Genomic DNA, 24,239 nt, shown 5'->3' with positions numbered 1-24,239 from the left:
CAGAATAGACCTTTTTGCTGTAGTTTGGAAGAACATATTGCAGTTTTCAAGAAAACCTGCTTTTTGTAGCAACTGCCCCGTGCAGTTGAAAAAAAACTTTTTATTTTTTCTAAAAGATAAATAATCATGAAAAGGGACAGCATCACCCCAGGTGTAATGTTGAAGCCACGAAATCTTGTACCCTCCCTAAACCAGCAAAATGTAAGGGGCAGGGTTATAAAAGCAACCTTTAAATCCTACTCTCAAACGTTGGTGGATTTTTAGAGAGGGGAGGTGGTAGATGAAGCCCTGTAACTGACAAGCACAAGTCCATATTCTACAAGATGATACCGCTTTCAACAACTTGCTAAAGGCTGTTGTATTATATAGCCCAGAAATAACAGCAGTGATTGAGAGTGCCACAACAAATCTGTACTAATCGCTTAGCACTCTGCTGAATATATATATATATATATATATATATATATATATATATATATATACACACACATATATACACATAAGTGCCAGTTACTTATTTCACCAAAACTTTAATGAAATACAAAGAAAGAAAACGTGTAGTTCTCCTTCAACAACCAAAGAAAGACCCAATAAAATCAGGCCCATTGATTTTTAATTAAAAAGTCTATCCACCTTTGCAATTAACAATGGGAGCCTGCATTGCGCAGTTAAGAGTAGGGCTCTGTACCTGCGCTAAATTGCGGCAAACCGCATCCAGACGCTCCCAGGAGCCTCCAATAAACCTTCGGCTAATGGGGCTAAAACAGGGCAAGGATTTCTGCAAACGCCTGGGGGTTTTCTTTATTTTATTTTTAAAAAACCTACAAACAAAGCTGGCCTTTGTTTTTGGCGCGGATCTGAAAGACAACGTTTATTTAACTGGGGTAGAGGAGACTAGGGAGGTGGTTGGAATTCATCTGATCCCATGGATTTTCATTTGTTACCCAACCTTCATTGGCAGCGCAATCCTTTTGTCTGCTACCTTCCCCACACGTTTTGGGCGGGTGGGGGGAGGGTAATCATCATGTAAGAAGCGATGCTGATGTGACAGGCGCCGGAATAAAGCTCGTCTTTCCTTAGCTGTGCCTCCAGTTTAAGCATGAGGAATGAGCTTCCATAAACTCTAGGCAGACAGAAAGAAAATTGCTCCCAAACTTATCCTCTGCTGCAGCCCGCCCAGGATTTTATTTGAACTACCTGCCATCCTTGCGTCCTGCGAAGCCATCAGCTGAGGTTAATTTTCAACAATTTATGGGACAGGATATTTCCCTTCACCTGCCTTTCAAGCAGGATTTAAAACAAATATGTAAAAGCACATGAGAAAGGAATTATGGCTCTGTGCAATCAGTATCGTTCCCCCTCAATCCCAGACAAGAAGGGGACTATGTGCATGCCCTGTCTGCACTAGAGTTCCAGTGCAATAATAATTCCGCATGTTGCAGCTGAATGTCAATTGCTGAGCTGCGGGCGCAGAAGCTGTGGAGCATTGCAGGCAGAGAGCAATCCCCTTCGCAATGCAATGATCCCATAATGATTACTACCCAGCGATCATATTACCATAATTGTAGCGAATAACGTCAAACTTATTGCATATTTTAACAGATTTTAGGGTTTATTACACATCAATCATATTGATCCATTGAGCTGCCCCGCCGCATGGCATGGAAAATCAGCAGCTTCTGCGGGGCAGGGGTGCGAAGATTCGGAATATGGAGCGGTGTGTAATGGCGCCACCCTGTGGCTTGGAATTATAAATCTTCTAGCCTCTATGCAAAATTAAATTTGTTTCCATGTCCTTAAAATACATGGTCAGGAGGTCTTGGTATAAAGCAGAACACTCAGCAGCATAGGGCAAAGGTAATATGTTTTTACATATTATGGCTAAACGATTCACTGATATTCAAGACAATTTTCAATATTTGTACTAACAAGTTTTCATCTATAATTTATTCCTCTAAAGGAAAGCCAAATAAAGATTGATTCTGACATGTAATGAACATTATCATTGCAAAATCCAGATTATGTAATATGCAGCCTTTCAACTACATCAATCACAGATGGGTTTTTGGTTTGGTTTTGTTTTATGTCCAGAAAATATTTTATTGATCCCATTTATGACTGTTTGGCTCTTTATTGTATTGAATATGTGTTCTTTTAGCAGTTATGGACAGGGTTTTGGCTACATTGTTTTTACATTTTAAGTTTTGGTTCCCAGAAAATGTCATCTGTAAAGTGATCTATTCCTTCTGAAACAAAAGTTACTTAAGTGCCTGACTGAAAATATAAAACTTAGCAACAATGTTTTGACTACAATTCCTCTTTCAGGACTCAGCCATAAAGAAAAAGGTAGAGAAATAAATTATATTTATTGTCAACCTATAAATAAACACAAACACCTTTAATTTCATGTAAATACCATAGAAGGGGGATGAAAACTTTGTGAAGGAAAAGAATGGAAAATATGGTAAATATTTCCTTTGGTGGAAAAAAGAAAAGAAAAGAAAAGAAAAATCACTGTTCCTTCTAAACAAGCACAGTTGCTTTACATGGATGTACGAAGAAAAATTAACAGCCTTTACTGGTAAAAGACTAAGTAAGAGAAAAGTTGAAACAACATTAATGTTCTTATTTCAACATCAATATTAAGATAAGAGGAATACCAGGGGCAGGGTAGTTCAGCCTCCCTCCTCCCCACATCCTTTAATTGCTTTTATTTATGTATGTCCGTGTAAACTAGCTAGCTATTGGGGAAAACCCTTTCCAAACTTCCAGATGAAAAGATGTTGCCTTAATCTTTGTTGTTTTACTAGCATCCCTATATATCTTTTCTTCCTAGATACTATTAACTAAGAAGATCTTTCCATATTTAATTGTCAGTGTTATACTTAACTACCCAAACATATTTCCCCACATCCCAATGCATCTTGCAAACACTGCTACTTACTCTGGATGAGTGTGCTTTAATACAAGAAAATTTATATTTACAATACTCTTTCATTTGGTTGGTAAATGGTGTAAGAATTACAACTGTGCACTCTCTTTTTCCACTATTCACATTTCTGTTTCCTGCATTCATATCTAGAAGCTGAAGTGTCCTGTATATATTAGATTACATTATTTTATACATACATGCCTCAAATACAAAATATGGGCCTGATCCTGAGAATTGCTGAGCATCTGAAATTCCTGCTGATGTCTATGATAGCTGAGGAATGCGAATCATCTGCATCAATCATATTAATAAGTGATGCAAGTTCTGAGCACTTTTCAGAAACAAAATAATTGCCAAACTGGATCTGGTCAATGGTCTAGCTAATCCAATACCCTGTCTCCTATACATACAAGGTGCTTCAAAATCCAAGATAACCCATGAAGTACAATTCTAAAAGAAGCCATCCATAGTGAAGTTTTTTCCCAACCTCAGGCAGTTAGTGGTTGGCATACACCCTGAAGCATGAAGGATTATATCTAATGTAACAGTGAATGTTATTATTGGTTAATATCATGGATCAGGCCTTAAAAAAAAAGATATTTAATTTTGGATTGGAAACTTTATATCAATTGAAAATATAGCTGATGAAATGGAAGCCTTCAAGAAAAGAGCAGGCAGGACAAAATATTACACCTGAATTGGCATGGAGATGGACTAGGTGATCTAAGAGGTCATTTCCATTTCTAACTTCAATGACTATGATTAAAAGGTTATAAAACACTTGAATGAAGTTATTTGATACAAGTAAACTATGTCAGCTCAATATGTCATGTCTTTATGTCTGGACATACAGATTATATTTTAAGTAAATAAGGCAATGTTAGTTATTTTGCAATTTCTGACACATTTAGGAAAAGTAATTGCCTTATACAGAAATGTATAAAATAAAGCCTTTAACCTGCAATTGGACCAAAAAAGGCAGATCCTTGATCCATGCAGATCTGACTGTTGGCTCAGGGACTAACAGTGGTCAATAGACAACATTCTACCAAACAAATACACAAACCAAAATGACAGTATTGTTTGTTAGCTCTCTGACTGGAAAAAAAAAAAAAAGGGGGGGGGGGGGGGGGAAGGTTCAGTTTTACATACATTTATTTTAAACCTTTAAACACAGGCCACACTTTTCCCCACAGGTGCTCCCTGTGTAATGAGTGTAGTGATTTGTTAAGGGCCTGATTTTGCAAGGTGTGGAACAACCTCATATCCACTGGTTTCAGGAGAAATTAAGGCTACTCCGTGTACCTTACAGGATCAGATTCTAAGAACTTTGGAACCCTCTGGAATGAAAGTTTGTATATATATAAAAAGATATTGTTATTCATGCTTTTATATATTAACTATAACTTCTGTTTCCACACTACAATGCTTTTTGTAGGACAAATAAGGGCTGGATCCTAAAGTATTTATTTGGGCAAAACTTCCAATGATATCAATAGGAATTGGACTAAGTAAGGAATGCAGTAATGTGCAAAATGGTTGGCACAGCTACATGGCACAGCAAGGTGATCATTACACCATAGGTATCATAGTTAATAGGATCAACATGAAATATAGGGGGGAAATTACATAATAATGGCCAGTTGTTAGACCAAATGCGTTCTACCACTCAGGAATCCTTAGCTGTTTTACTTTCTCAAGGATTCCCCTCTCCTGCAATGGAACATGTAAATTAATTGCAAAATGTAAATCAACAGTAATTATTTTACTACTCAAAAGAATCAATTAATCCATTTTTCTCATTTGTTTCTCATTCCAGAATCTTTTATTCTTTCTGATATTTTAAAAGATAATTTTGATGGCCTGATGGGGTAACAGCAGTTCTGAATCTTCTTATTGGATATGGAACTTGCCAAGCCAATTTGCCAATCAGTGCAGAGTCCTCAGACCATCAGAGTCCTCAGACCACTGCTCAGAGGGCAGTCATCAATGATGGGTGTCGTCTGTTTTTGGCCACAGTCGTGTATGGGATCCTCTTAATGGCCACAGGTCTAAAAGCTAGCTACACATTGACCTTGGCCCAACTGAAATCTGTTTAGAAGGGCCCATGAGTGATGTGGCAAATCAAAGCCGGGTACACACACATAGGCAGGTCAATTATAAGAGACTGATATCAGCTGCAGACCACTCATCACACCTTATTGATGACACAGAGAAATCTGGGCAGGGCAAGTGTCCCCATAACGGATACACTGGTGACAGTTGCACTCTTGGGTGGTCAAACTGGTCTGTGTATAGTTGTAGGCTCCAATTTGCTTGATCTTCTCAACCATTCTAGCTATAGCATCCTCATGATGGAGTGATGTTGCTTAACACAGGGAACCACTGTACTGATGTGGGTCTAATCATCCCAGTTACGATTCGCATAGCTGGATACAGTTGTGTGTCAGCCAACTTGACATGAGATGATTGGAGCCAGATCGGAGCACAGTATTCTGCTGCAGAGTAACAGACACCTAAACTGGTTGATCGGAGAGTTTGAGCATTGGCTCCCCATGAAGTGCCAGCCAATTTGCTTGAAAGGTTGATAGGTGACCTCATCTTAGTCAGTTTTCCTTAGGTGGTTAAGATATGCGAGAGATCTATCTACGGTTACTCTGAGATAGCCTGGGTGTGATTTGAGTTTCAAGCGATATCCATTGAAAAAGATTCATTTCCTGGGCTGTTTTGGTATTGTAAACATGGGACGCACTTAAACTATCTTGATCAAACTTGGTTGTAAATGCCACCAACTACAGTATTCAGACATCTTAATCAAGTCAGTGTTTAGGACATCTTCAGTTCTGGGAATGACCATGCTCAGATGCCTTAGCAAATGTGAACTTGCGGGACTGGGTAAGTGGAAGTCATGAATACCCATCCACTTTTTAAAGGATCATATAATCCAAATAATATATATGTACCTTTAGAACCGATTAAGTGAATTTAAATAATCATTTAAGACTTTTTTAATATTTACCATTTTTAGATGACCATATAAAAGGAGGAGTTAACATTATAATAGATAAAATCAAATTTTAGCATCAATACAAAGGCACCAGAGCAATGTTACAGTCAGGAAAAAATGTGTTACTCTTTCAATTGTGTCTTTGCTAACAATTTGGAGGCATCCATTGTATTACTACTGCAGTGTTACTGAGCTAGTTTTATTAAGGTAAATTTATAGCAATGTTAGAAATTAATACCACTCTTATTTCCTCCACTGCCTGGCTTTATTGAATGCCATGGGGCATATTAATCAGTAAAGCCAACTAGTGCATGAAATAAAAGTATAAATTAACCAGTAACATGAATGTAAAAAGGGGCTTAATAAAATAGAAATAAATAACACTTTAGTGATAATCAACCCAGCCTGGCTTAACCAAGTACACAGTGTCATTACTGCTAAATACAAAAAAACCCAAAACCCATATTTAAATAAAGTTTAAATTGTGACACAAACAGACAAACAACATAATATCAAAACTACAGGGTAATACTTAATTTGCTGCATTGTTAAAACACACACACACAAAATCTTTCAAGGTCCAACCCTGATGTAGGCAAAACTCCAACTGACTTCAGGATCAGGCACAAAATGTGGGTTAGTTACACAAGAGATAAGAATGTTATCAGAGTAATTCTGCTCTGAGTATCTATGGTTAAATATGCAACCATATAGGATCTATTACATAGTATATTTTATACACACACACATCTCCAAGTATCCAATATTTATCTGATAGACCAGAAAAGTCTTTTCAAAGCCATTTCACCCTACAAGTGATACCTGTGTAATGTGTATAGTGATTTATTAAGAGCTTGACTTGCAAAGTGTGAAGCCATTCTAACCTGTCATTAAAATGAATTTAAAAAACAAAACAAAACACATATCACATAGTATATTGGAACACCTCTACTGGGTAAGTCCTTCCTTATCTCCAGGCTCCAGTGGAAGTCAATGAGGCTATTCACAGTGCATAAAGTTAAGCCCACATGTCAGGCTTTAAGCCCACAGCTTTAAGCCCACATGTCAAAGCTCATTTTGCAAGCATAAAATTGCACATGAATCAGTTTCTATAATTACTGTGTTTGCCCATACAAATGCAATACCTTTTTGTGCCTGCAAATAAATTAGTTATATACTCAAAATGTATATATTCAAAATTAGAGGCTGAAAATTTGGCCCTAAACCTGTAAAAACCATAAAATAGGCAAGTGTGAGCTCTTCCTGTTGGCTCTGCTGCAGAAGTTAACTAACAAATTGTTGCCAAAATTGTTCTGATATAGATGATGATGATGACATTCAAACTTGGAGCAACTTCATGAAAAACATGAGGTGGGGTGGAGGTGAAAAGGGAAACACTGCATCAGTGTTTGCCAAAGGAAGTACAAAAATGGTACAGAAAAAATGTTAACTTTCAAACTAAGATATTACTAAATAGAAAAATTTAAAACATTTAAAAAAAAATAAAGTTCATTACATAATAATTTGAGAGATGCAATAATAGCAGATGCAATAAAGATTTAAAAGATATTGCAAGCTATGTTAAGGCACTATGCTTAGATAGAGGCTTGTACAAGACAACTGGTGCTGTTTAACTTTGTCACGTTTGCCAATTGTATAAAACAGGGTTGCAGTCTGGCTGCATTTAAAAGTGTATCCTGGGTCCAATAGAATTGGTTAAGGATCTTATTTTGGAGAAAATGTAATGGCACTGAACAGGAGGCAAGCTTAACATTTAGTCCAAGTGAAGTCCCAGTACTCTTCAGTGATGTTCACTAGGAGTTCTGTCAGCTAATGAGTTGAACCATCTGTAGCAGTTTCCTAACAGATGTGGCAAACTCCCATAGTGAGTCGCAACATCTTCTAATGCAGAGCTCTGTGGAGGGCTCCAGCGAGAACATTCCAAGTAAAGAATGGGTGGGATATTTAACCATCAGGAACTCAAATGTAGCAATTCTTCTTTGTAAATAATAAATCCGCTTTTTTTGCCAGAAGGCCTTCTATATACAAAATTCCCCTTGACTCCACTATGAGTGCTATGCATGGAATGTCTGAAGGATCAGAGGATCTTTTCTTTTCAGTCTAGTTCAAGCAGAATTAAATACAAAAAGTGAACAGCACATAGTGAAAAGCACACCAGGTGTCTGAAATCCCTTTACAATTAATATAATCTAATTTGCTTTTAGTAACAGATACAGATTTTTTTTCCATATGTAATTTTTATCACAACTATCCTTTTAAATAATATGCCGGTGCGTTTACACCAGTTGATGTAAACCCTCAACAAAAAATTTTTTTTTATTCAATCGTGTTAGAAATACCAATGTTTTTTTCCCCACTAGTGCAGTCATATACATTAGATTGCCAGTACGATTGCGACAGTTCTGCTTACTGCTTGCAGATGTCACTAACACTAGATCTATCTTCACAAAACATTATTGCAAGTGTGTTCATCTAGGGTGTCCTTATTCACAATAGGTGACCTTTATGGGTATATGTGACATTTAAAAAGAAAAGTTCTCCTTTACAACCTTCAGTGTCCTTTTAATTATAAATTACTTGTAGAGTATTAGTAATAATAATTGATTTTAGCAGTAAGTAATAGAGTTAGAAACAGGTCCCACTATTTAATGAAAGAAACGCCTCAGACTCTAATTTTATTTATTAGTATTCAAGAGCCCTCCACAACTGCAATAAGATCAATTATCGCTTAATTAAAGCAGAAAAGATGGCCTGCCAATGATTCTTTATTCAAAAAAATTACTAAGTATATTTTCAATTTCCCTGAACATTTTAGCTCTTTCTATTCAATTACATGTTGATTTAAATACAAATGTATTCTTATGCATTTGATGTACATAAGAAATTGGCTGAATTTTATCTTACATGCTTATAAAAACGGCACTTTTATTTTCACTTGATGTATCAAAAAAATAGCCATTGAAGAGTTTAACACTTCATTAGCCACTTTAGAGCTCTCTTTCTTAGTGTTCAGAAGTGAATCAATGGCAGAGATAGTATATGTACACTCTGGGAAGAAATACTTTCAACTGAATTTTTTTGGGGGAAAAAAACCACAATATTAAAATTTACTGCATTTCTTAAAAATGCAGTATTTCTAGTGAAATGCTACAGCGGTTAAATGTCCGGAATATATAACTAGTGATGTGCACAACAAGAAACTAGAGAATAAAGACTGGCGAATGGTCTAATGAATGATGCAATCTCTCCATCAATAATGGCAAGAAGGGTTCAAATAAACAATCCCCAATTAAATCCTATTGGAAAATGATGGCAGTGGCCTGATTTTTTTTCCTTTATAGTCACAATGCAGTGATAACTGACATATAAAATTTAATGTCACATTATCATGATGCAAATAAAAATATATTGTACAATTACATAAATGACAAATCTGAGATACTATATATATCACCACTAGCTGGCACCATAGCTTTAAAAATGGTGATGTAGCCCATTTTATGTTTTACTAATTAACCAGCCAGCCACATCATTTTAATCAGAAAACAATTATTCAAAGCAAATGAGAAATATTTGGGGTCATAAACTAAAATGAGTCTGAAGGTACTATTCTCAGTGACGACTATTAAGTCATTTGGTGAAAAAAGAAATGTGTAACAGTTAATGTACTCTCAGCTCATTTTTATTAAACAGAAATAAATGGTTCTGTGCACAGATGTGAAGGTCTGATTCCTCTCCCCCAATGAGAAATTGTAGAGGTCACCATGTTGCGTTATGAGGGTGATGAACCCAAATCAATTACCACTTTACCTGACTTTCCTCCAGTCCCAAATAAATTCACAGGGCACTTCAGGTTCACTCCCAAGGAAGCTGCTTTACTGGACCTGCTAATAAAAATCTCACACCCTATGTCTCCTTCGCTGGTTTCCCTTTCCTAATAACTGCCTGGATATGGATGCCCCAAGAGGCTAGGTTTCTGCTCTGGGACTGGAGTAGCCCTGACACTGCTACAGTCTGCACTATTGTGCTCTGCTCTGCATCTTCCAGAATCTCCCCTGCAGAATGCACAATGTATTCACAGAAGAGTCAGCCAGGCCAGCCACATAACGTTTGCCTTTAGAAGAGACCACAAGTAAATACATGGCAACCATCACAAACTGTCCATTAGCTTTATATTTGTTCACATTAAAAAGAAAACAAAACAAAAATGTATGCATAATACAGATATCAGTACCCTGGGACTGACTGAGCATAAGTAAAGCTAATTTGGGGCCTGAATGTCCCCACCCATGCAAAAGCCCCAGGAAGGTTTTAACACTGAGAAAATCATTTCTAAAAATGATTCAGTTTCCTCACATCCACCCAGCAGAAAAACCACTCTCAATCACTGGTATGCACAGAGGAATTATGCAGTTGTTGCAATAGCTCTGTCCCCCAAAGGCTTTGCCTTAGAGCCCTGGCAGCACAGCTTCAGCCAGGCCCCGCTGGCTTCATGGGCGGATTATCAGGAAAATTTGTGCAACATGAGGCTGTACTCACTTTTTCAGCTATCTTCCACAGAGCTCAGCTGGAGGAAGGATGTCTTGCTCCCTAACTAGCAATGTCATCCATATTACAAACGCTGTTCAATCTCTACTCTAGCCAATAGCCCTTTCCCCACAACTGTTGGATTGGTCTCCTCTCTCTCTCTCCACAGAAAAACTCACATCACTGAGACAGCAGGAAATCCCAAATGCATATTATATTTGGGGGATGATTTTCAGTGCAATAGGAGGTAGCAATTTTAATTCCCACTCTAAGAAAGTACACTATAGTCTAGTATAGTATAGTCTATATACAGCACTGTCGGCCAGGTTCTGGGACTCCTTGCTCCAAATACCCTTGAAATCAATGGGGTCATTACAGAGTAGGGCACTATTCCATGTGGGTAAGGGTATCAAAATCTCTCCTTAAGACAGCAGCACTGCACTGCCAGTTACCTTGCTTCCCTACCAGAACAAAGAGAGGGGCAAAAATAGCAGTTGCACTGAATCCTTCTGTCCCTGAACAGGTTACACACAGGCACAGAATTTACGTGTGCTACCAGAGTGAGTATTAGCTTCATAAGAGGTCTGTAGTCTAAACTGAAACCACCATTTCTACTAGCTGATGGATTTGGAAGGATATATATGGCAGAACTGGGGCTTACTGAATAAAATTGCAGCATCTGTTAAATTTGGTGCCACATTTTTTTCCTTTCTGTAATTAAAAATTGTTGCTTCCCAGAAAAAAATCCTGAAGAGTAATAAGAGGAACATTGCCAAAACATATTCTCTTTTGGAGTTTTAATCTCTCCAAGGTCGCTTCACATGCACTCTTGGCCAATATGGCTGGTTTTTTAAGCAGGTTTCAATCCTGCATTGGCCAAGACCATGACCATGACCACTTTGTTTCTTTGTGCTCTTCTGTTTTTAAAATAAATTAAAAGAAAGAAACATCAATGGCCTCTTCTCTGTTAGGAAAAAAAGACTGTGTGGAGGTGAGAGCACACATCTTTTCACAAGATGAGATGTCTAAAAATCAAAAACTCTTAATTGCATCAGAAGTTTTCAAATGCCTAAATGCTGCTTGTTTCAGGTTATTCATACACTGTTTTGTCTCTGCAACTAAAATTAATACAACAGATTCTGAGCCTAAGCTTTGTCTAACAAAACCTTGTCAATAAAAAAAATAAGTTACAACCCCACGCTAGGGTATTAGATGGGGCCTTGCAGTTGCCATTCTTTGCTATATGTTCTGTTATGGCATCAACACATCATGGTGCCGCAATGCAACATGCTGATGTAGCACTATCCCAAAGTTATTTTTTGGGTTACTTTGGTGGTCCTGCACCTACTCAACAGAACAAGTCCCATGTAACCAAGGCAATTCCACAAAATTCAGGACAGATGGCAAAGTGAGACAAAGGGTCATAAATTGGAGAAGCCCTAGTTATAGTGAATGCAGTTGAGAAGCTTGTAATGGCTGCAGTACAATAAAGAAGTGTTAGAATTAATCCACTGCTATCTGTCTTTATTTTGCTAACGCACTCGAGTGGACGCCAAAGCATTGAGACTATATTAATCAAAATTTGGAATGACCTGCTTTTCATTGCAAACTGCAGTTATCTTTCTTTACTGATTGGCCTTGACCTGTCAGCTGCATTTGGTACTGCTGACCCTGGGGATCTTTTGAAGAGCCTGGAGTACTATGTAGGGTTGTCTGACTCCATTCTTGCTTGGTTTAATTCATATTCTACTCAACATTCCCATTTTATTTCCAATAGAAATTGCTCATTTAATTGCACTGTAAGTTTTATGGGGTATGCCCCAGGCTGCATTCTTTATGCCAAGCTTCTCAGTATTTATATGGAGAGCGGCTGGGAGGGGGGAGGAGAAGGCACTTACAAAGTAAAATCAGGTTGCACAAAACTGACAATTTTCACCTATTTATTTTGTACAAAAAGCTATTATCTGCAGTAAAACAGAGTTTCTATGTCACAAGCATAGACTTGACAAAAGTACACTTTTTTATTTAATGAACTTCAATATAGATTTTTTCCTCCTTATGGATTTTGGAATCCTTTTTTTTTTTTTTTTTTTTTTTTTTTTAGTGGTGATGCATATTAAGACCACAGCTTTGCATCTAACCACTCCTGAAGTTTGTGGGGATGGAGTTGATCATATGAACCCAAATCCAAATTTTGTAGTTCAGGCCCTAGCCATTGATATTAGTGCTACTGTACAAACTCTTCCCTTTGGCTCAGCCAAAATAACTCCCATTTTTCTTCCTGATGTTTCCAGTTGTGAACGTTTCCTAAATAGAGACCAATAAACATGCTACCTATTGTAGTGTATTTGTGATGTTCACTAAAATATACAAAAAATTAAAACAGAGACTACAAAACCTATTTCACCTCATCAATTAATCTAGATCGGATTAGGGTGACCATTTATAATATTATTTAACACCAATAGGACAAAAATACAATGATTCTTACAAGATATGCCATGTCAGGTACCATTGGAAAGGTTATAATTTGCTAAGTATGATGATATTGTTTATGTGCATGTATCATCTTTCTACTGTGAGTGATGGATATGTGTGATATATCTGTATCCAAAAACTTATGCTGTGCTACCAGGTTATACCCCCCAGGCAGATTAGTGTCAACATTGATGACTCATCAAGAGCCAACACCTATACAATGAGCACAGGGGGTTGAAGTCAAGGCTGCACCTATGAGTCATCAAGACACATAGAGACATGCCTGTGGTCAGGGGGCTGCAAGTGCTTTTCCCTGCCCATGTGCTGTGAGTTTCTGTTTGAAAAACAAGCCACATGGCAGATCAGAAAAATGCAGCTGCACCATCTCCATCTGGTCTTCATCCATTCCCTGCTCCTACCTCTGGATCAACTCATCTACAATCAAATCTGTGAAACAAAGAACTTAGACCCATCCAGGTACTGGACATACACCAGAGGAACTGTATAAGCCTGCAAACTCCACAATTCTGCTGGGAATCTGACAAATATGGACTTTAAAGTCATTTGTATGTATCTGATTACTTTGACCATTTAACCTCTCTCTTCTCATTTGTTTCTTTACTATTGTAATAAACCTTTAATTTTAGTTACTAAAGGATTGGCTGGCAGCATGGTATTTTGGGTAAAATTCAAACTTATATTGATCTGGCAATGTGGCTGACCCTTTAGAGAATCTGGAGAACATTTTGGTAAAGGGAATAAAAGTTAAATTATTTAATCTCTTTATTGGACCTAGTTGCTGATTGGGAGCCAGAGACTGAAATGCAATAAAGGGGGTGGTGTATTTATTGTTGCAGCTTCTTGATAACCAGTGTGGGAAATCAGGAGCATTGTTTGTGACTAGTTGGGAAATCTAACTACAGAGTTAGATTGGGTTCTCCTTTTGCAGACTGCCCCGCCCTTTGCATTTTCAGGTCGGTGACCCTAGTCACGGACAGGTCACACTGATTTCCAGTTTCTAGAGATGAAAGACATTCAGATATTATGCACCGTAAACAGACTCTCATTAGAACAGCCCATTAACTGCATAGGTGTGCCACTTCTTTTAATAGGGTTTGATAGAAGGCAGAGGGACCATAGCATTGCAGCTAGTGTTTAGGACCATAAGATTCTTCCATTGCTAGATGACTAGTGAAACAAAGGGCAACCAAAGAATAAGGTATAGTTACTAAAAGAAGGATACTATATACATTATAATTTTCACTGTATGCTTTGTATTTATAGTATATTTCAAAATGAAGACCTGGGCCTCTGGCTCAGATATTTTACTTCATAATAGAATTAATTAATTCTACTAACAATCTCACAGTCATGAGGGTTGCAAAATTTAAAGTAGCGTTACCTTTCAGGAGTTTTGGGAGAAGGGAGAAGATCTTTTAATGATCGAGAAGAACAGGACTTAAGTGGTATTGTAGACATAAAACACCCTCCTGAGCAACACAAGTTACACCAACATAAGTGCCAGTGTGGACAGCACTATGTCAGCAGGAGAGCTTCTGTCACTCGTTGGGGGTGGTTTAATTATGTTAACAGGAGAGCTCTCTCCTATCGGCATAGAGTGGCCATACGAGAAATCTTACAAGTGGCATAGCTGTATCAGTACAACTGTGCCACTGTAAGCTCTCTGGTGTAGTCATGGCCTAACTTAGGCCCTGCTCCTCCAACTTGTTTTGCATGGGTAGACTGTTGCACCCACACATAGACCTACCATTGACATGCAAGTGTAAGTGTCTGCCCAACAGATACAGTTGCAGGTTTAGGGCCTCAGAAAGCAGAATACTGACATTGTATTACTTAGAAATAAGATAGATTTTTCTTGTGATTATAGTTTATTTTTAACATTTATGTAAGTTTGCTTAGTGCAGTGCAAGTCACTGCATTAAAAAAACAGAAGTTCACAGGAAATAAATTAAAATAAAAAAAAGGGAAAATAAAAATTGTGAAGAAAAGTTTTGAGAACTGGGTAAAAACAGGAGATGAAGATTGACGGGACACAGGAAAACTATTTACAAATAAAGGATTATAAACAGGACATTATAGAAAAGGACTATATTCGTTTCACTTATCAATAAGAACAAAGCAATAGACAGTAATTAGTGAAGGATCAGAATGCAACCCTTAAATCCAAATGCCTCCAAACTACAGGAAAATTTGGATCTGAATCTGAGTTTTGTGACTTGGGCCAACCTCTAGTAGGACAGGATTAAAATGCAGGAGGAAAATTTTAGGCTATTTTGTAAACACAACTTGACAAAATGCAGAAATGGCTGAGATTCTGATGTCATGTAACCCACTGTTACACTCAACTGTCTTAAGTGGAGTTACTCCCAATTTCCTCCATGTATAAGTATGATCAAAGACAGTCCAAGGGAGTCTGAGACCACAGTCAGTGTCCAACCACCACTTGTATGGAAATGATTTTTTTTAATTTCTGTAACTTCCACCATGCAATTCTCCAACCACTTTTTTACTATAACAACAAAAACAAAAATATTTTCTCCTACTAATCTGCAGTGCTTGGCTCTACGGGAAAAGTAGGAGAACTAAAGAACCTGAGAGAAGGGCATTCTCACTCATTGATAGCTGATTTTGATAATGATTTTTCTTCTTCCAATCACTCATACTGACCTTCTTTTCAGACCAAAGTTTCCCTGTTGAAAAATAACTGCCATGGTAATATTCAGATTGAGACTAACAATACAGTAACAAGTAACAGTAACAAACCGTACTTTGGCTTTACTTTCAGCTCTACTTCTCAGTAGCACACACATTACAGAAGGGGAAAAAAGCACTGTGGGGAAAAAAGGGGGGGGAATTTTGTTTTCATTTATGGTAAACTTAGTCATCTGTCAGTAACTGTATGTGACACTCAGGCAAAAAATGAATTTTCCCACTCAATACTGTAAAAAGCACACAGATATTTTCTGCCAAATTCATTATAAGTGTATAGATTTTTTCTGGAAAGTAATAGGCAACATATCAAATCTGTTCTCAAAACATTTAGCTGTGACACTTAGAGTACTTTCCCAGACCTGAAGGAGAGCTCTGTGCAGCTCAAAAGCTTGTCCATCTCACTAACAGAAGTTAATCCAATAAAAGATATTACCTCACCCACCTTTCTCAGACCATGTTTATTCTGGAGAATATTCATTTACAGACTCTGGTTGCAGCTGAGCATCGAGGGGTATGTCTTACCTGTCTGGCTTTGCCAACTACTGTATAAAGTATGTTTGAGAATAGTAGTGGGTTTTTCCTTGCACTATATATTTACTGAACATCACAATAACACTTAGGCTCTGTTCACACTAGCACACCAGGGAGTGTTTGCAAAAAAATTCAAGATCCACAGGTTCATAAATGTATTCAAAATGTTTTGATTGGAAAATTGTCAGTTTGGAGTTTTTTCTCTCCTGTCTTTCCCTTTCTTCCACTTTCCCCTAATAACACTGAAAAAAAGAGGGGAAGGGAAGGAAAGGAAAAATTGAAATGCAAAAATAGGAGAATCAACTTCTTTTGGTTTTGGAGTTCAACAAAAAAATTAAAATTTCACACACATTTCTGTTTTAAAAAAGACTTCTACACAACAATTTTTTTAAGATAAAAACATATCTACCAGGTCTTGCCACAGCAGTATTGAAATTTCACATCAAGCACTATTCCAGTTATTGATAATTGAGTGTTTGTAACCAGCAAACTTTAATGCCCCATGGCAGACAAGGATTTTTAAAACACACACACACACACACACACACACACACACACACACACAAATGTAAACAAATATATTAGTTAAAACCATGATGCAATCCATAATTTGAAGTCGAGATTGTTGACCAAAGGTCATTCAACCAAAAAAAAGAGCTGGCTGCTGGTGAGTAGGCCGTGATATAACCAAGTGTAACAGCTTCTCTCCTCCCACTCCCATTAACTACTATAGGCACTGCAGCCATGGTCAGGACTGGCTGAACTTGTGCTTCCCACTGATCAGCTTGGAATATTACATCAGAGTGACAGTTAAACAGTTTCTTCCTTCTGTCTAAGACGCCTGAGAATGACTTCATTAGCCAGGGAAGCAGAGGATAAGCTTTAGCCATGGAGACCCTCCCAGCATAACTGGAGCAATCGCCATACCATTAACAGCCACAGTCACCTCGGGGCAGCTTCCTTTATTCATAAAGGGAAACCAATCTGAGCTCCAAAAGATCTTAGCATCATGGACCTTTGCAGACCACCATGAGTTTATGTTTATTCACCTTCCACAGTGCTCAACTGGGCACCAGCAAGAAATACCCCTTTCTGTTTATAAACTCGCTGAGAGGGGCAAACAATAAGCACATGGGTTCCATCAATTGCCCCAGTTCAGTTTGGGAACCTTGTGTGTGCAAAACTATCAATAATCTCCTGAGCATTACCAGGCTTTATAACTTGGTGCAATACTACCTTAATGCATGGCATCACACACCTGCAAGACAATGGCCAATAGTTGGTCTCCCTATGCCAAATTGGTCTACAGACTTGGACTTCCAAGGCACACTGTACAGCACTAAAAACAGCAGTGTAAATATTGCAGCTTCGACTGGAGCTCAGATTCTGAAGCACTGGGAGGGGGATGGGCTTCAGCACCTGAGCTCTAGCCTGAGCTGCAATGTTTATACTGCTGCTTTTGGTGTCATAGTGTGAACCTAAGTCTGCAGAACTGGGCTCTGAGACTTACTGCTGTGGGTTTTAAAATGCACAGTAGACATCCCAATGATGTATACTGAAAGAGGACACAGCCCTCCTGTGTGCATGCAATTAGTATAGCTTACATATTGCATGCCAACTAGTGTGCGTCAACTCAGTGCGAACTAAACCCCCAGTGTAGACAAGGCCTTAGTTGGTGTAAATTGGCACAGCTCCATCAAGGTCTTAGGCGTTATCAGCTGAGGATTTGATTCTATGACTTTTAAAGACTTTCTCCAGGAATGTTCTATGGTTTAGGGACATTGTTAAAAAAGAGTTAGATTCCACCAACACTGTGAGATCAAAGTGTTTCAATCACATTGAGGATGAGAGTATTGTAACCAGTTCCCTTGACATATGGTAAGTGTAGGTTGGATGGGCAAAATGTTGAGTGTGGTTGCAAACCACATTTCAGTTACGTTTGAGCATAACAGTGTTTTTGCAAATATTGAAAAGCTCTACTGTGAGCAGAGCCTTACATTATGAAAACTTCAGAATAGTGCTCAACAGGACCCAGAGAAGATCAAATGGATATTTCACAGAAACCCACACTAGTCTGTGTCTTCTATCTAATGCTGCTAAGTACTGTTTACTTGAAATAGTTTTCTCATCACAAAAAAGATATTTCCAATGTGAATGCTGTTTCAATTATGTGAAATTGCTTGTTTGAAAATTAAATCAAAATATTATTCCATTTTACGTTTTATACAGTTGACCTTATCTTAGATTTTTGTTTGTGTAAACTGCTTACATTACTACCCTTCTTATTAATATATGGGAAATGATTAATTATATGGTCAACGAAACCAGGAGAACTCAAATCATGTGTGTCCTGAAGGCAGGAAATGTCATCAGGTTATAGATTGCCATAAATATTTCCAGTATATTCAGCAGTTTCCAAGTGTGCCTGTTGCAATGTGACCTACAGTATTTGGTAAACAGGTGTACACCATCATTACTGTGGTAAAATCTGAACATATTAGTGCTACACAAATGGTTTTATCTTTTAATATGATTGCTGTTTCAGAAAATATGTCCAAGTATTAAAGGCATTTAAAAATAAATTTGGCTCTAAAAATTAGCTGCTGCTGTTGTTCACAGACATCTTGTTTTAGGCTTAATCCTCCCAGTCGATTCTATGCATACATCTCAAGTAGGAATTAAAATAGCTGCAATGTGTTAATAGGGTTCTGCCATTCTCTATGGTTTTATGCTAGATGCACAGCTTTCACTTTGGAGCTGCAGGTGTATTCTAGAAAAAAATTAAGAAATGGGAGAGGGGTACTTAGAAGCAAACACCAGCAAGTCACCTATAATCCTGACAGTCTTAAATTAAGACCATTTCATATAATGAGGAGAAATTTGTTTATATTTAGGACTATTTATTCCTAAATAAAAGCATTCTTCCTGTTTTTAGAGAGAAATTAATGATACATAGCTGCTTACTCAAAAGTGGAATCTGTAGAAAGATGTCTGATACATATATTTATCTACAGATATGTCTTAAGGTGAAAGTCCCAATGCAAACATTAGCATAAAATATGGTTGTGGAACACTTCACTGGAGGAATCAACAAGTTCATTTTGGCACCTTGTGATAGCCACAGCTCCATTCACATGTTTTGTGCTATACATAAAAAGAAACTGTATCCATGTTCCTCGGATCAGTACTCTGAAAGTCTCAAAAGACAAGAAGTTTCCCCTCAGCAGGAATAGGCAAGGAAATATTACATGTAAAATCAATTTGAGATCACCTTTTGAAATTTCAGACCTCCTAGATTAATAAAATGGATATCATTTTTAAAAACTAAGCACAATTTGTAACAGAACATGGAAAATAAAAAGACATGGCATGCTACAATCAGAAAGCAGGATCCTAGCCACTGGAAATAGTGTAACCGGGAGAGTAAGTGCAGAGCAGGAATCGCTTATTTGAACATAATATGATATTTTTGGAAAACTCTGTCTGGGACAATCCTTCATGAAACAATCTTTTAGGATAGTTATTGTTTATGCTAGAAGAGTAGTTACAATTGTGCTTTATATAACGGAGTCAGAGTCGAGAGAGTGTATAAATTCAGATTAGAAAATAAAAGTGAGTTTTCCATGTTTAGCAGCCAGGGGGAAAAAAAAGCATGTTGTATCAACCCAACACATTTTAATCCAGTCCCAGATGAAAGGCCAGCTATTGGTTGAATGCTGACCATGTGTTTGGGCTGTACAGATCTGAAAACCCCACCCAACGCAGATCTGCATTGCAGTCAGTGAAGGAACAAGATTTATTTCCTCTACCCTCTTATGTGCACAGATATGTAGACAATCAAGAAATCCACTTGCAGATCCCCCTAGTAATAGACTATAGCCTGTAATGTTTAGTATTTATCTAATAATACAATTATTTCTCATTAATGTCTTCCAAGCTGTTAATTATGGGGAGTTAATAATCAGCTAAGATATTAAACCAGGCTTATTCATAAAATATGACTTCTAACGCTTTGATTTAAGGAGCAGAAAATTTCTTACCTGAATTGCCTTAAGGCTCATGTCTTTGGTTTGTTTTCTCCTTTGGTAATATTACCTCTGAATTTCTCTTTCCCATTCTTGGATCATTTGCTTGGTATCTTAGGCTCTTTTCTTTCCTGTAGAGAGAACACAGACACTAGTTAGACCTCAGTCAAAAAGTCTTTTATTTATTCTTTGCCTCTTTCCATATTGTGATGATTTCTTTATGTTTATATTTTAGCAGGGCTAGATCTAGGTGCATTCATTGGCAGTACCCCCAACATACATGTTAGCTTGCATCTTAACCAGGTTTTCAATAATGGTAAGCTAACTCAATTGAGCAAACATGACTGAAAAAACACACCATTTTTCCCTGACAAGACATACCCAAACTCTTTGGCCTTGTTCAGATTAAGGCCTGTCTATACTAGAGTTTTTAAATTGCCTTTCATTGACCTAACCCTGTAATTGTCTACACTAAAACATAGCTCTCACTAGTGTAACTCGCCCAATATTCTGACTTAATAACTCCATCTCCACAAGAGTTTGGTCAATGTAGTTCGGTTGACACAGAGTCAGTGTAAACAATGCATTGCTTACATCAACTGTTGCTGCCTTTCAGAAGCTGTCCCACAATGCCTCACACTGACAGTTAAATTGGCGCAAGCACTTCTGATGAGGACGCGCACTGCAGACACGAGCGTAGTGTGGACATGTAAAAGCGATGTAATTACTACTGTGGCTGTATATCGAGGTAATTTAGACAGACAATTTTGTAGTCTAGACTTGCCCTAAAATTTAAAGGTGATGTGTTAATTAACATTAAGACATTTTAAAATCATACACAAAGCACACTGCCTCACTAAGCTGGTCAAGTTAAAGCCTAGGGTAACTCAACCAGGTTAGCATTCTAACATTACCTTTTCAAATCTTAGTCTAGGAAATGGTTTAACTGGTAGTATTAGATTCTTTATCCTCTGAGCCAGCCTATCCTGTGACCAAACCAGTGGAATGCAACTTTGTGTGTGCACAACGCTACAAACACACATTCACACATTACACTGGCACCTTAGGAAGCTGCCTTTGCCTGATTTTTGGAGGTTTTTTTTTATTCATTATTTGGTAAGTCTGAATAGGCCTTGGGAAAACATGCCTGGTAAGCAATTTTTCCCCACAATTTTTCTCAGAGGGGTTCTCTTTTATTCAAGAAAACCATCTGTTTAAGAATACAATTTAAAAAGAGGAAAATGCCAACAAACCAGTCTGAAAGGAAAAAAGGGAGTAAGACTGAGCTAAAACCACAAAATCTAAACCATAAATATGTTTAGATTTGGTTAGTGTTCAGCAGGCTAAAGAGATTTGAATTGTCTACAAAATTGTATCCAACTCACAGTGATCCAAGACGTAGATTATTTTTCCATGTGGTAAACACTAATTACAGTGTGGTTTTTTTGTGTGAGTCTGTATGCAATCTTTACAAAATAAAAACACTTTAGTACAGTATACGGCTTGTAGAAAAAGTCTCTCTCCTGACCCTGAATGAAAACAAAATATACAGTATCTCCAAGGGAAAAAAGCAGTTTAAAAGTGCTTTTCGTTGAGCTAGCTGCTGACTATTTAATACTCTTTGTTCACTGTTACAGCCTCATGAGAGTCATAGCAACCAGATGTGCCTCTTGGGGGAACAGAAGTCATGCACTGTAGATAGCAGAGAGAATAGAGCAGTCATAATTTCAGGGGACAAAGGTATTTGTTTGGAGTTATTTGTGGTGTTCTTTTGGTTATTGTGTGTATGTATATACATTATACAAACATAGAAAGAGACTTTTTAAACAGATAAAAATGTATTTAAACCAACCAATGTTTAAAACAGAACAAATGTATAGCTTGTTCACATTTTTCACCCTGACACCTATAGTCATTTTGGGTCTAGGTATTTTAACATTAATTGAGTGAAGTGCATGTTTGCAGTCTACATTGGATAAAAGTGAATATAATTATGACTGCCAAAATGTGAACACTGTATGTTCCGGTCTTTCCTCAGAGAAAGTTGGGCAATAAAATCAAATATAGAGGTCAAAATGATGGGTCCTAAATAAAGAAGAAATAAGAAATTACAATTTATTATATAATAGTTCAAACTTCTACAGTATCCTCCATATTTTAAATATACAATATTCCTATACATTCAGGAAAAGTACTGCATGATGGGCAGTCTACTGTCTTGCAAGATCATTTGGTCTCTCTTGAGCCACACAGCACTCAGGCCTACTAAAGAGAGATTATAAACCATATGCTTTTTAAAAGTACAAACTATCATCCATCAGATTTCTCATTGTGAAGGGGAGTGTAGATGTTTGCAAAAACATCTGGGAAAAAAGGAGGAGCCAGCGTAGTTGCTTCTACTGATAGCTGCTGCTATGTAATATGCCACAGAATAGGGAAAGGGAAAACCAGAGCCACCAGCAGAATACATAAAAATAACTACTTTCTTAATATTACATTTCTGTGTAAGCAAATGTTGAGTGATCACAAATAGAAAGGGATATGTCCATAAGATATGATTAATCAGTTGGAGAATCCCTGGTGCATGCTATCCAGCTAATAACAATTCTCTAAACTCTTGTATCTGACTGGCAAAATTGGTAAATTATATTCTGTAGTTCCTTAGGTATTTGGAATGGTCCCACGTTTTTTGTTTACATCATTTCATGATATCCCAGCTTTACTAGGGGAAGACTGTACTGAGATCAGTGTTCTGTTATCATCTGAGCTAGTGCCTAGTCCTATTTCCAGTTCTGGTAAACTACTGTGAACCTGTGTAATGTAAAAACATCAGCCATAATTCACTGTTACCCTGCATTTTATGTAGTCCTTGACCAATGCAAAGTGAGGGCAAAATGTGTGTAAAATGCTACTATTCTCAGTTAGTAGGGTTTTACTCCCACTTTACACTTGTGCAAAGGACTGCATGAAGTGCAGGGTAACTGTGAATAAGGACTATTGAACTCAAACTCTATCTGCCTGTGGATTGGCAAGAAGATCAAATCAGAGGAAAACAGAGTTCTAATAATACTGAACACTATTTGAAACCATTTATACTTCTAACATTATTGTGATAACTACAGGTGATACATGCAAATTAAACCTACTTTCTTGGGAATTAGATTATTAAAATAATGTCTGGGAAAAACCATACCAAAAAAAAAAAAAAAAGTGATCACAGAAAAAAATCTTTAAGGAATTAATAGAAAGATTAGCCTGTCTACTATACTTTTTTTTGTGTGTTATTGAACATAATTTCCATAGAAGTGTGTTACTCCTGTTTAATATTTTGTTGAACCAAATGTATAGATATTACACAAACCATGTTAGTCCTAAGAAACCATCACCTCTCTCCCACATCATCATATATGGATCAAAGTTTATTATGCTGCCTTTCTGTTCTCTCCTTATAAGTATTATTACTCCTTCCCAATACAATATTTACAGTATATCACATTCTGTTATCAACTGCATTTTATTTACTGTATGATGAAGTTTAATTCCACAGATACAGCCTAAGTTAGAGTGTTACTATCTCCAGTGCTTAAGTTTAAATATAAATAAAAAGAGTACATTTGAGACCTCAATAACTTCTTGGCTTGAAGGAATACTAACGAGGGGAGCTATGTCACTCTTTGACTATTATAAGGCAGTCCTCGCAAAAACCAATAGCAGACTTTTTGATATGCTCTGTCTATAGCAAGAAGAGTAATTAGATGCTGTGCTGGGGACTATGGACACCTTTGTATAACAATCAGGATGTTTTTATAAAAAAAAAAGTTTAAATACAAAACAATAGTTAAACACAAGTCTTACCATAATAGTAGATAACAGTAGCTGTTTTTCTGTAAGTTTCTACTTATTTACTCATAACTTTCTGCAAGCTCTTTCTTCTCAACTTTTTACAGAGACTTCCCCCACCTGCACCTATTCAGTAAAACCACAC

General features: G+C 37.3%; 1 long non-coding RNA gene across 1 annotated transcript; it reads right to left on the bottom strand.

Annotated features, from left to right (window-relative positions):
- Positions 1-18,735: 18,735 nt before the first annotated feature.
- LOC137153616 (uncharacterized) lies at positions 18,736-24,234 on the bottom strand. Its single transcript, XR_010919852.1, has 3 exons — positions 24,110-24,234; positions 20,270-20,385; positions 18,736-18,999 (listed from the first exon to the last, which is right to left on the bottom strand). It is a non-coding gene; the product is annotated as an uncharacterized lncRNA (long non-coding RNA).
- Positions 24,235-24,239: the final 5 nt, after the last annotated feature.

The sequence above is a fragment of the Emydura macquarii genome, unplaced genomic scaffold, assembly GCF_026122565.2.
Source record: "Emydura macquarii macquarii isolate MOO-44397 ecotype Brisbane River unplaced genomic scaffold, CSIRO-AGI_Emac_v2 contig_1253, whole genome shotgun sequence".
Taxonomy (NCBI): domain Eukaryota; kingdom Metazoa; phylum Chordata; order Testudines; family Chelidae; genus Emydura; species Emydura macquarii.
The sequence above is the reverse complement of the archived record's forward strand: the minus strand, read 5'-3'. Positions and strand labels throughout refer to the sequence as shown.